This window comes from Pteronotus mesoamericanus, unplaced genomic scaffold (genome assembly GCF_021234165.1).
Source record: "Pteronotus mesoamericanus isolate MK-2021 breed Mesoamerican mustached bat unplaced genomic scaffold, CSHL_Meso_final contig_44, whole genome shotgun sequence".
Classification (NCBI taxonomy): domain Eukaryota; kingdom Metazoa; phylum Chordata; class Mammalia; order Chiroptera; family Mormoopidae; genus Pteronotus; species Pteronotus mesoamericanus.
The window spans coordinates 1,523,569-1,538,055 of record NW_026555166.1 but is presented as its reverse complement, the minus strand read 5'-3'; positions in this window follow the sequence as shown (position 1 = coordinate 1,538,055).

Here is a 14,487-nt window from a genome sequence, read left to right as displayed (position 1 = left end):
TTTAAATGATAGCCTTGCTGTGAAAAGTAGCCTTGCTTGTAGGTCCTTTCTTTTCATCACCTTGAATAGTTCATGTGACTCCCTTCTGGCCTCAAATGTTTCTGTTGAGAAATCAGATTACAGTCTAATTAGTGCTCCCTAGTATGTAACTATCTGTTTTTGTCTTGCAACTTTTAGGATTCTCTCTTTTTCTTTACACCTTGTCATTTTAATTATGAAGTGCTTCATTGTAGGCCTCCTTCAGTCCAACTTGTTTGGGATTGTCTGAGTTTCCTGGACATGTATGTTTTTTTTGTTCACAAGATTAGGGAAGTTTTTAGTCATTAGTTATTCAAATAGGCTCATAGTGCCTTGCTCTCTCTCTTCTCCTTCTAGTATTCCCATGATGCAGATGTTATACTTCATGTTGTCCAAAATATGTCCTAAGATTTCCTCATTTTTTAAAATTCTTTTTTCTTTTTCTGTTCTTCTTGGGTGTTTTTTTCTACTTTGTCTTCCAAATCACTGATTCAGTTCTCTGCTTCATTTAACCTACTGTTTATTCTCTCCAGTGCATTATTTATTTCAGATATTGCATTTTTATTTCTGACTGGCTCTTTTTTATGGTTTCTATGTCTTCTTTCATGCTTTGAGTATCCTTATAATCATTACTCTAAACTCTCTGATGAACTGCTTGCCTCCATTTCACCTAGTCCTCCTTCTAGAGAATTCTCTTGTTCTTTCATTTGGGGTGTTTCTTTGTCTTCCCATTTTAGCTGTTACTTTGTATTTGTTTCTATGTATTAGGTAGCTCTGCAAAGATTCTAAATCAGATGCTGCCTGTGACTAGCCCTAGTCAATCTGTTTGGAGCTATCAGCAATTCACAGCTTTGCTGTGCCTGGTTGTGTGCTGAAAGAATCAGGCTATGCAGCAACACCAACTTATACTAGCACCAGTCGCAGGGGAGGGTCATCTGAAGTCTCAGAGATCCTAGGTATCTGCCAAAGTTGTCAAACTTAATCAATGATATAGCCTCAAAGTGTACTCAGCAGCTCCACAGGGTGGGACAGAGTAATTTCTGAAGGTGGGGCTATTGCCACTTTAAGGGGAGTGCTCTGCCTGAGAAAGATGGCCTCTACAGTATGTGGAATGAACCAAAACAAGGATCCTGGCTGCTGTTCCTTCAGTTCTCTCCCCAGAGTCACCAGCCCCAGACTCTCCACACACTTCTCTAGTCAATTCTGCCTTCCCTCTGCTGAAGCCCAGGCTAACTGGCTGCAAACAAAATTTTGTGTTTTGGTCCTTAAAGAGGCTCTCTGCATCTCCAGATGTCTCTCCCTGGTCAACAGATGCCCTGCTGCTTTTCACTGGATTTTATTTGGGACCCTTTCCCATCTTTGATGCTGTACGCTGAAAAGCCTAACTTGAGGGGTTAAATCCCACACTTCTTGGGGAAGCTCTGTGGCTGCTGAAATATCCCCCAGAATTTTGGCGCCTACCCATGGGAGCCAAGCCAGCCCTCTTGAGCTGCCTCTAAACTCCTTACCAATCTTGTTGTGGTAAAGTGGTTTCTTCTATCTGTTCTTGGTTATAAAGTTTTTTTCGGCTAACGTTTAGTTGGTTATTGACGATGATTTTTCTACAATTTAGTTGTAATTCCAGACTAGTCCTGGGAGGAGGTTAGCATAGCTTCCACTTATTTCTTTGCCATCTTGCATCTCCAATGATATTTTTTTTAAGTGTTCACTGTTAAAACAGCTGTCACAATACAATCTAACAAAATTGTTTTGAATGGAGTTAAAGACAACTAAGTGTTACTAGAGCCATCTTATGGAAAAAAACTGAATGAACATTTTGTCCAACCCAGCAGCATTAAGGAAGAAAGACAATCTAGAATTTCTCACATCTTGTGTCAGCCAGTCTACTCCAGTTAGGGAAGCCATGGAAGGAAAGGAATATTCTTCATTGATGATAAAATGCCGATGATGATAGTGGGCTAAAAGTGTGCCATTAAGTTTGACTCTTTTTTCCCCAAACTGACTATGGATGAAATAAATCCTTCTTCTTTCCCTCCAATCTTCCCAGCTACTTTCCTGAGTTGCTATTAACTTATCCTTTTCTAATGAGGACACACACCCCTGGAAATGGTGGAGAGGTTTGAGCTGTGCATTTGTGACTGGAGACTTTGCCCCTTTGCTATACATGGTGGCCAGAGGAGGGGCAAAAGCAAACATAGTTGACACTGGCCCTCATTGGCTGGGAAGCTGGACATTCCCATTGTCTTTTGGCACAATGGGTTTCTAGGAGATGACTTTTGAAATGGAAAATGCCAGAAAGCAAAGAGGAAGTTGGTTCTTTCCCTTCCCCAGGGTAGGAGGAACATCGATGATTGTCAGCAGGCCTGCTAGCAGTAGCCAGTGCAAGCCCATGAGCAAAGAACTGGGGACACAGACTCCAAAAGATGTCTGGAGCTACACAGTGACTGGTGACCAGCTAAGCCACCTATACTTATGATAACTTTGGGTGGGAAATGAGTTCCTGGTGCAATCTTGAACTAAGCTGGCAGACTAACAGGGTAATTTTTTTTTAGGTGTCTTGGAACAGGCTTTGAGGCAGAAACTTGCCATTATTTCCAAAGACCTTGGTGATAATAGTCAACACTGTGAACAGATAATTGTTCTTGTGTTATTTTCAGTTCTTGAACCTATGTAGTAGTTGTAATGACAAATATTTAAATAGCAATTTTTGATGTTATATTCTGACTTTTTCTTTCTGCTTAGTGTTGTTACCCAGATGTTTTAGGCAGAAACTTGCCATTAAACAAAAGACTCCTTTTTTTTTCCCACTGAACTCTATCTTTGGAGGTTTGTCTGGTAACGGTGAGCCATAGGACCCCCTCCCCCACTGGATGGGTTCAGTAACACTTTAATTATAAATTTTCAGTCTCTAGTGGTAACTCTGTGTGTAGCCTTTTACTTTTTCTTGAGTAGATTGATTATTATGGTAGAATGTTGGATTACTGGTTAGAGCATTTATAATGATGTACAACTATTTCTCACCTGTCTGGCCATTAATCTATTTGTCAAATAAAAACCTCTAAAGTCCCTTTCAGATCAATTGTTTTATAATTTACTTAGGACTTTTCACTCTCTATATTTTCAACACAGATAAACCTGCCCCAAACCTCAATCTGGGACCTTACTTCTTTATATACTTTTTTTGTAGATAAATCTAAATGTGTGTGTGTGTATGTGTGTGTATGTGTATGTGTGAGTGTGTTGTGAGTATGTAAATTCTTTCTATTTCTGTTTTCACACATCAGAATCATTGATTTATTTTCAGGGCCCATTTAATTAAATATCTTTCTCTGTTCCCTGTTCCCAACCTTTTGTCCCTTCCTTAAAAGCAAAACAGTGTATGCCCAAGGCTTAAATTGATCATTTTCTTTAGCAGAGGAAACTGGAGAGTTGTCTTACAATGTGATTAGGTGTCCCTTTTTTATTATGAGTGTTAATATCTTGCTACCTGCACCTCCAAGAGACCATTAGATAACAGTTTCCTCAGTAATTGCTGTGGGGTTGATAGGATTTCATGGGAGATGAAACTATTTACCTGTTGATAAATAAATATCCTTATCAAAGGGGTTTCTTATAAATTCAACAATGCGAAGGTGACTTTTTAAATTTTTTTCTTATATTTTCAAATCTTTGCTCAAAGTTGGCTTGATATTTTTAAAAGGCATAGAGGTGTGCATATGAGCATGCTTCTGTGCGTGTATGACTGTGTAAGCATGTGTATGTGTGTGCAAGTGTGTGTGTACAGTGTGTGTAAGTAGAGAATAATAGTGTGTTTATGAATGTGTGAGTATATTTTCTGGCCCATAAATACATCCCAAACATCCTGTTGCTCCCTTTAGTTCTACACAGACATAGAACATTTTTTCAAACATATTTACCTGCCCACCACCACCAATATACACATGCAAAGCAAATATTCGTGGTTCAAGGATTATTGGCCAAGGAAGGCCGGGGGTGGGGAGTGCTGGTATTTATACTTACATGATAACATAACACAAGGTCATGCTATGAAACATCATAGAAGTCTTAATCTATCTCTAAGCTAGACTGTCTATGACATAGCATGAATTTAAAGAATATTATATGATGGTGCTTACCTGCCCTGGGTCTTATTTTTGAGACTTAAAATAAAAGGAAAATATAGTCTCCATTATGTTTTCTACTCTTTGTATAAATTCTTTAATCCAATCCTTCCCTTTTAATGTGTTTATATTCTCACCACAACCCTAATCTAGTCCCACTTTATCTGCTTGACTCCTTAGTAGCCTCCTTTTCTTTCAATTTCACTCTAATCCATCATGCTTGGGTCGACCACACAATAATGTATTGTTCTAAAACACATCTAAGTGCCCATTAAACAACACACAGACTTTTTTTTGCCTAAAATTTAAGAGCCTCCACAATTCAGTTCAGGGACCACTCATCCAGCTTTATCCATCAGGATATAAATGACCCTAGCTTTGGCTGCCTATGAGAGTTGCTTGGTGTGCCTCAGCCCAGAACAAGTGTATCAGGATAACAGCAAAAGACAGGGGGACCAATCACTGCTGTCTTCCAAGGACCGAGGGTTATCCTGGTACACAGGATTTTTAGTGCTAAAATTGGGTAAGTCTTGGGCAAATATATGAATGATGGACCTGAGCCCTTCCGCAAAATGTTTCCCTTTATTTCTGAGGCTCACCAAAAGGGAGGCTTACATGCTCCCTATGCTCAACCAGCATCTTGGCACCTTCATCAACTGAATCTACCCTAAACTGCTACTTTCTCTGAGCCTCCTTCACATTATTCATTTTCTTGTGACTTGACTACCTCTCTACCTGAATTAACTGCAAGATTTCCTCATAGTTAATAACATAACACATAAGCACTCAACTTTATATTTGAGGCCCCTGCTTTGCTGTCAAATTACCTCCATAAGGGAGGTAAAAAAACTGCTTTCCAATACCCACGGACAGAATGAAGAGCCCTTCACCCATACCTAGGAGTTCAGCTTTCATCACTGAAAAGTTCTTTATAAAATAAATCAACATTTCAGTTGAAGGATTTATACTTGACATCAATCCACTGTGTAGAGTTTTTACTATGAACAATTGATACAATATTTGTCCTATACTTGAATGACTATAGTTATTCTGGTAGGTATTCCAAAACAAACCTATCAAAAAGACATATTTCAAAATGACTTTCTTTATCATAGAAACTACTAGAAACATTTATATTTAGTCCTCTGGAAAAACCTATTTCTAAATACCTTACTGCAAATACTTCCTTGCTGTATATGAATATATATTTCCATGTTTGACATCTATCTAACTACACACAATGGAGCAGAATACAAACTTTATAAGTGTAAACATTTTTGTGAATGTTTTCTGTTCATTTTTCCTACTTTTTTGGCTTTCCCGATTTATTTTGCCAGAGTTTTCCACTAAATATCTCAGCAAAAAGAGAGCACAAAACCAAGCAAGAAAACAAAATAAATTTTCACTCATGAAGTTGCAAAACAGAAATTTGAAACTAGCAATGAAAAAAAGCATTTGAAGACTTTTTGAGTTTTGAGAATCTAATCCCTGAAAGGACACTGAGGTCTTGCAATATGCAACTGGGGCAAAAAGGACAATGAAATTTAAATTATTACTCTTGGTATAACTTCATTTGTATTCATAGTGTTGTGAAATATTTTAGTTCTACAAATACACATTATGTAGAAAAAAGAGGGAGAATATACATATGTAAAAACAAAATATGTGGAGTGTTTATTTTTTGTTTGTTTATGGATAAAAACAATGACTCTATCATATTACCAGTAAATGATTGATTAATATACATTAACAATAAAAACAATAATGACACATTTAACAAAAAAAAATCTCTGCTGTTTCTAGAGTGTTGAGAAGGTTAATTCTTATAACTTGCTCTGTTTTAGATTATTATAATAAAATTGATTTCCATGTGCTAAACCTATTAAGTTTTTTGGTTTTTGTTTTTCGGGGTTTTTTTTATCCCTCAGAAGAATCCCAAGGCTTACGTATTTACATGTTTTACAGAGAGGTAATCTCAAGCTTATGAAGGTTATGGAATTTGTCAGTGATTAAAGACTTAGGGAATTTGTAGAAATCAGATGTAAACTCACATTCTTGGGCTCTGAAACTCCAGTTTTTTCCACCACAACACATTATCTCTTCCTACCCTATTAAACTTATATCTACAGCTCCATCTTCTCCAGATTCAGTAAGAGTGGATCCCAATATCGCTGGTAATTCTGATTTTAAAATGGTTTGTTGTTTAAAACAAAGTTGTGGGGAATTCTGCTATGGGGGATACACATACCCAGAAATGGGAGAGGGGTTTGAGCTGTGCATACATGACTGGAGACTTTGCCCTTTTGCTAAATGTGGCAGCCAGAAGAGGAGCAAAGGCAAACATGGCCAACACTGGCACACAGTGGTTGGAAGGCTGAAAACTCCCACTGGTTTTCAGCACACATGGGATTTTTGGGGAGGACTTTTAAAAAGGAGCATACTGGGAAATGAAAGTCAGTTCTTTCCCCTCCCCCTGTGGGGGCATGCCAGTGGTCACCAGTGGACCTGCTAATGGTGGCCAGTACAGGCCTGTGAGTGGAGGCCTTGGGGCACAGACACCTGAAGCTAGACGGCAACTTGAGACCAGCTAAGCCACCTACATTTGTGATAATTTGGGGTGGGAAGTGAGTTCCTGGTGCAACCTTGAACTAAGCCAGCAGAATCTAACAGGGAAATTTTTCTTTGGGTGTCTTAGAGGAAACAGGTTTTGAGGCAGAAACTTGCCATTATTTCCAAAGACCTTGGTGATAATAGGAGCAATGTGAACAGATTTTTGTTCCTGTATTATTTTAAGTTCTTAAGCCTATAGCTGTAATGACAAATATTTAAATGGCTATTTTTGATGTCATACTCTGACTTTTCTTTTCCCCTTACTTTTGTTACCCAGATATTTTAGGCAGAAACTTGTCATTAAAGAAAAGATTATTTTCTTTTCCACTGAACTCTGTCCTTGGAGATTTGCCTTGTAAATGGTGAGCCATCAGACCCCCACCCCCCCACCACCACAAATGGTTGGTAACAATTCTATGACAGAGAATAAAACACCTGTTGAATCCACCAGCAGAGCCAATACACAAAGCATGCAAAAAGGAAAGTTCATGTTCATGCATAGTGAAAAATTTAATATCTCTTCTAGTGAAAATAAATTACTTTCAATCCCTAAAAAAAAGAGGTCTCATGTAATTGACCTGCCACGAGTTTCTAGGTAGTGCCTTGGGATATGAGACTCGATTGTGATGTAACATTAATTTTTGCTGCTGGCAGATGGAGTACCCAACAATGGCAGTTACCTGATCAGCCTAGTGAGAAAGTCATGTTTTTGAGGGTATGCTTAAGTTTCCTCACTGTCACCATAGCCACTTTTATTCATTAGTTCATTGAGCAAATGTGGAGTGGTGGAGCATAGAGGTGGAGTATAGCAATAGAGGCAATTATCTTGCTATACTGAGTCAGGTTAATGATTGGAAGCATCTACTTGAGGTTCAGATATTCATATATTGCGGAAAACTTCAAGTTATATCTATGAATCTCTTACCAAAACCTTCTTGTCAATAAACTTTCAATATTTTTTTTTATTTCAAGTCCCTGACCATGTCTCCAAACCATTTTCCACCACACCCAGTTGATATCATATGGACTGTTGTCATATGGATATACATGGCTAATGTACTGAATGATGATCTACCCAGGGAATCCTTCAAAAGCTACAATTAAGGATCTGCCTAGCTTTTCAGCAATACAAGCCTGATTGAAGTCTTCTCTCAAAGAAAGGTGATGGTCATAATTAGCATTTACAATTTTCCCAGTAAAAGAATTACCATCTCTTATATTGTCCTGGGATACCTCTGAGTAGGACTATAAGAGTAAAACAATTCACCTTTGGCTGATATCAACGTATTAAACTTCATTATCTGTAAATAAGTTTTTTTTCTTTCAGGAAGTTTACAATAGGAGGACTCTTTATGAGGTTATAGTTTGTTTAGAAAAAGTGATAGTACACTGGGGATATTAGTAACATGCTCATGCAAATTTGGGGGGACTTTTAGACATACTTAGACCCAATTCTGTATATCTCATTTCCTATTGATGATATCCTGCTGAGCACACTCAACTTCTTGCCATACAAGTTGATGATAGAGGCTGAGTAGGTGAGGTGACTAAAGACCCATTGTATAAGTCAGAGTTCAACTAGGGAAGAAAAACCAGTAGGATTTATGTATATACATGTATGCATGTATGTATATGCTTGTACAAGCATATACATGGATGTACATGCACACATGTATATATACACAAAAACATATATATGAAGTGGCAGAGAATAGAGGCTGACTAATATAAATATATATGCATATATATATACATAAACATACAAATACATATGTATAACACAAACACAAACATACTGCTTTGTGAAAGACTAGGAAGATTAATTTACATGTGACATTATTTACTGTCTCATTTTTTTCAGATATCAAGCCAGCTTTTCTTTCTAGGACTTTCTAACATGCAAGAGTAGGGTAGAGAGTCTTGGTTTACATAGTGTTTGCTTTATATCTGGACATGATGTTCAGATGCAGAATTTTCATCATAATAATGTCAGGTAGAACTTTAATGTATTGTCCAAATGATTCAGCTTCAGGGATGCCTTGATCAGTAACCACTGCCAAAGCCACCTCTTTGGAATACCATTTTGATGATTATTCCAGACCTATTGCTTGTTTAGTAACTACTCCTAATCTTCTGTTTTGATCTCTACCACTGCAGGATACCATCAATCCCATTGCCACTAGGGAGCTGAGTTCAATGACAATGTTTTTAATCTATTCTTTTGCCTTATTGAGAAGTTTCTTCACTACAGAGCTTTACAAACAATCTAATGCATCCCTAAAATGACTTTACTCAATCTCATAGTAAATAAATTTTTTCATTACTATCTCTGTGGATATATTTAAACAAAAGGGAGCCAGTGACACTTGATAAGTCCATGCCATCTTTTTAAGCTCTATTAGCCTTTATATATTTTCTTCTTTAAAACTGCAGTTTGGAGCATCTCATTTTATTTAATGTAAGCCACTCTTATCTCTAGTTTTACATAATCTCATTCCTGGTATATGTCCATCTAACTTACAAATAGTTTTTCTCCCCCTGGATTTGAATCTCTGTTTCATGCTTTGGGTCAAACTGGTATATCTCAGTAGTTATAAAAATGGTAAAGTGAGTATGAAGAGAATAGGCATTCCTTTACAAAATAACCAAATACATGGTCTTCACAGAAGGCAGGAAGAGCCTCATTAGTCCAGTGTGCGTGTGTGTGTGTGTGTGTGTGTGTGTGTGTGTGTGTGTGTGTGGTGGGGGTATGTGGCTGTTAGTGCTGTCTGGGTATATTCTGAAAAGTTTGAGGGTTCAGAATACTCAAAGTGAACTAAATCATCTCAAATACCAGTGTTAGAAATTTTTAAGGTTTATTTTCCCTTAGTCAATAACATAATATTTTTACTGAAGACCTGGAAAGGATCTGAATGCCATCTGTGTTGTTTCATCAGATCTCACCATCAGCCTCTGAATTTGACTTTTAATTCTATATACACAGCACCAAAGAGGAATATAAGATTATTTTGAGGGGAGTCATAAAATCTTGGTTCTTTGGCCAGGACTTGAACTAAGATTTTATTACTTGTCTCTATCATTTTCTTGCTTTATGCTTTCCAGTTCAGTTGAAAGTAACAGCCCATCCCACTATCATTATATTCTTTATACTTTTCAACACGACCTACCCAAGCATGGCCTTTGCCTTTAATAGATATATCTTTCCCTGAACAAAAGACCATAATTTCACCATTAAGTTTTATAGATTACAAGTGTTCTAATCTCTACTGCCAACTAGACCACCTCTACCCGCAGCCCAACAAGGTTGGATAAACAATCCCAACAACTGTTTTGGGTTTTGTTTTTTGGTTTTTTTTTTTTTTAAATGTCTCCTGCCTGAAACCATTCTGCCATCAAATATTATACATTCCAAAGTTCTTAGCAGCCACAACCCCCTGCAGCTCTAGCTCTATTAGGCAGAAAGTGGTTTATTATAAGTACCTTACAGAATTTTTAGTAGTTCAGATGCTAATTGACAGAGGCAGGGAAAAAAAAGACTTTTTAGCAAAACTGTATTTTTATCAAAATTCTAGTATCTTCTGTTCTATGATGACATTCACATCACCTAATTGCCTCAAAAGAGTCAGTCTCCATGCTTGTGCTGTGTCCCTTCATGTTATCGCCTACTTTCTCCTAAGCCTTATAGGGTACATTTGCTTGGTAGAATTTAGCTCACACACAGATGAAGACATGTTGAAAATTTTTAGCTTTCTAGAATCTATGGGGCAGTAATATGCAGTAAAAAAAAAAGAGAGTTGGCATAAAGTTGCCTATATCTGCATGATCTAGACAAAGTTCTTTGCAGGCAGACATCTGTCAGTCATTCATAGCTATATTAATATTAATAAATATTACTGAGTAAAACTGAACTCCTTTATGTATTCCAATACCTTAGACACTTAGTTAAATTAAGTTTATGGCTGTTCTATATGCTATCTTTGGTTAGTTCCCAACACTTTTATATGTGTAACTCTGATATTTTCCTTACTACCCCTCCATTGACTAATACAAACTCTTGAAGGACTATGTGGTGGATTTATTTTATGCACCATGAGATTCTCATGGTACATTTAGCAATGTGACAGAAGAAGCCTAGCTATGACTCAGTCATCTAAATTGAAATCCTGACATATCCATGTTAGTAAATGTGTCATCTTGAATAAGTACTCACTTCTCTGATTTTAGATTTTGTATAGCAGAAACTTTAAAATAATTTTAAAGTAATTAGTACAGCTATAGAAATCACCAAATATTACATGATTAAGTGCCCTTCCAGAGAACGCACTGTTGAAGAATAACTTCATTTGTTTTAGACTTTTTTATATCTTTTTCTTCCCCTTATATGAGGAATGCCATGGTCTTCATATGGAAATTGAAGATAGAATATTGCTTGGAATTATTAAGAGAAGCCACCCTGAACTGGTAGATTTTGAATAAATCATAAACTATTAATTGTTTATAGAAAGAAATGTAACAAACTTTTGATTGATGAGAATTTTAAGAAAATGTACCATCGCCCTGAGAGAGGCAGTTACTAGGGGAAAAAAAAAAAAAAAAAGACAATTGTTCCAGGTATGAAGTGTAGCAAACACACGTATGAGTCCTGATCCAGTACTTTGAGGCTGGGGCTGGGAATATGAACTTAAATAGGTGATAATTAAGAGCTGTGATCCTGAGAAAGATGACCCTTGGCCAGGGAGATGCTGGGGGCAGGGTTTCCTTCTTCCTTACTGTGGTCTACACAGAGATCTGAAGTAGCAGAAACACAGTCTGAGAGTTTGGCTGACATGACATATCAGACTCAGTTAACACACTGAAGATCAAGAAATTGGCCACCTGGACTCAATCATGCTAAAGCTCTTTTAAACTGAAATTTTTCCTAGGATCTGGGATAATTAAATAGAAAAGGAAAGAAATACCGAGATTCCTGATATTAAACAGCTGAGAAAGACGTGGGTGTGCTGATACCCTTATACCATTCACTTACATTTAGTATGCCTGTTTTTTATTATTGTTATTATTATTATTATTATTCCAGATTTTCTCCTTTTTCAATAAATATCTAGGCTTCAGGTGCATCATTCAAAATTGAGGGGTAATACTAAGTAATATGTTATAATTCTCCAATTATGCTTTCTGGTTTGCATTTTTTCTTCTCTTGGGGAATTGAAGGTAAATTCACTTAAATTGAGGAAAGGCATTCATTTTGTAGTCTGTTCCTTAACATCTTCCTTGCTCAAGCCTATGGTTATTTCAGTTAAGCCTATGTAATACAGTTATTTGAAACATTTTAGAAATATCAGCAATATAAAACACCATAGACTTTCAAGGCAGACTGTATTTTACCTCATATTGTGCACAGTATCCAACACTTTTGGGTAATTGATGGACTTCAATTGGTTTAAAAAGGGGCTTTTGACAGTTTTCAGAGTCTACATAGCAATATGGGGGAGCCTTTTAACCAAGAGATCATAAGACCTTAGTAAGTTTTATATGCAAAATTAGGACATTGCCACCTTCTCAGACCCAATGGATTGTCCAGAGAATCTCATATCTAGATAAGTCGTTTGTAAATGTATATTTATTTGGTGATCTCTATCTCCCTGTGTGAACTCACTGCAGTTACTGCTGTCACTGTTAATTAGGTAAAAAAAGAAAAAAAAAAAACGCATTCTAAGTGTGTTGAAATACTGTGCTATGAAGCCTTGATTGCTTTTTTAATAGAGAAAATTCTGTGAAGAAGTCCAGTACCTCATCCAGAAGGCTAATTTTAGGAAAACAAAAAACAACACATCCTCTGTCCACTAATGCAGCCCACCATGAGGGGCATTTCATACAGTGATGTCAAAATTCTGCTATTATCAAGTTACAGATGTAACTAGTATCCGTTGCCATGTCCATGTCCTCTGATCCCTCATTCTCTTCTTCCTTCCTGTAGTATGACTTATCTTCAGACTAAGAATAACTTCACTCCTGTTTCTGCTTGGGCAGATTTCTTCATTTGCACTCCATTTTTGAGAGTGACTCTGAACCAAGACCGCACAGTGACTTCTATCATTTAACTTAGCTATTAGAGCCAGTAGTGCTAGAATCATTCTCTGGGTTCTGAGTTCAAAATAAGATTATTGTCTCCACTTTTTAATCTCTCCTACATGGCAATTAAGGGAGGTAAGGATTAGAAGTGAGAATTAGCCAAAATTTGGAGTTTGTGAAAGACCCACCACATAGATATGGACCTTTTTTTTTTTTTTGTTTTTTTTTTTTAGATTCCATGTACATGTGGAATCTCTATCTGGCTTATATGACTTAGCTTATGTCCCTTCAGGTTTACCTATGTTGCTGCAAGTGGTAGGGTTTCCCTGTTTTATAGGACTAAATAATATTCCATCATATCACCTCTTCATCCATTCCTCAGTTAACGGGCACTTACAATGTTTCCATGTTTTGACTCTTGTAAATAATATTGCCGGGAACATGGGTGTATAGATATCTTTTCAAGTTAGTGTTTGTTTCCTTTGGATATTTCCAGAAGTAGAATTGCTGGGTCTGGTTCATATTGCAGTTTTATTTTAAGTTTTAAAGTACCCCTCATACTGTTTTCCCCAGTGGTTGTATCAGTTTATAATCTCACTAATAGTGTACAAGAGTTCTCTTTTCTCCAATCCTCACCAGCATTTATTTTTTCTTGTCTTTTGAAAATGGCCATTTTAATTAATATGGGATGATTTTTTATTGTGGCTCTAATTTGCAATTCCCTAATGACTAGTCTTGTTGAATATCTTTTCATGTACCTGTTGGCCTTTCATCTCTTTTTTTGGAGAAAAGCCTGTTCAGTTACTCTGGCCATTTTTATTTTTTTTAAGATTTTATTTGTGTATTCTTAGAGCAAGGGGAAGAGAGGGAGAATGAGAGGGAGAGAAACATTGATGTGTGAGAGAAACATTGATTGGCTGCCTCTTGCATGCCCCAACTGGGGACCAGGCCCTCAATGTAGGCATGTGCCCTGACCAGGAATCAAACCAGCAACCTTTCACTTTCCAGGACAATGCCCAACCAACTGAATCACACCAGTCAGGGTATCCCCTGTTCATTTTTAATTGAATTATTTAATGGAGTTATTTTTTATACTTTGGATATTAGCCTCTTATCAGATATATGGTTTGCAAATATTTTTCCCATCCCATAAGTTGTTTTCCTTTGTTAATTGTTTCTTCTGCTGTATACAAGCTTTTCAGTTTGATGTAGTTCCACTTGTTTCTTATAATTAACCTACTTGTGTAAAGGAGAGGAAGTATCCTTGTCTCAATATGTAAAAGTTAGCATATATCTTCCCCCTAAATATTTTTTTATTCTTCTATCTATTCAACTTACAATCCCCCCCACCACATGTTTTCTTTAACAGCTAAACATCTTAAATGAGTGGCCTATATTTGCTGTCTCTTCTATGTCCCATTGATTCCTAAAATCCCTCCTCTACTCCACCTGATATCCAATAAGAAACAGATGCACTCAGAAATTAGCATTATATAAGAAAGTATTATTTATAAAAAATAAGAGATGCTAAATAAGAGATGGTACAAATACCTGGGTTTAGTGTTATAGGAGCTAAGGTGGGTCACTACTAGGCCAAAGGGAGGGGACAATTCATGGGTCCCAGAAAGAGAGAGTGATGTAGAGTGGCCACTTTAGGAAAAGTGAT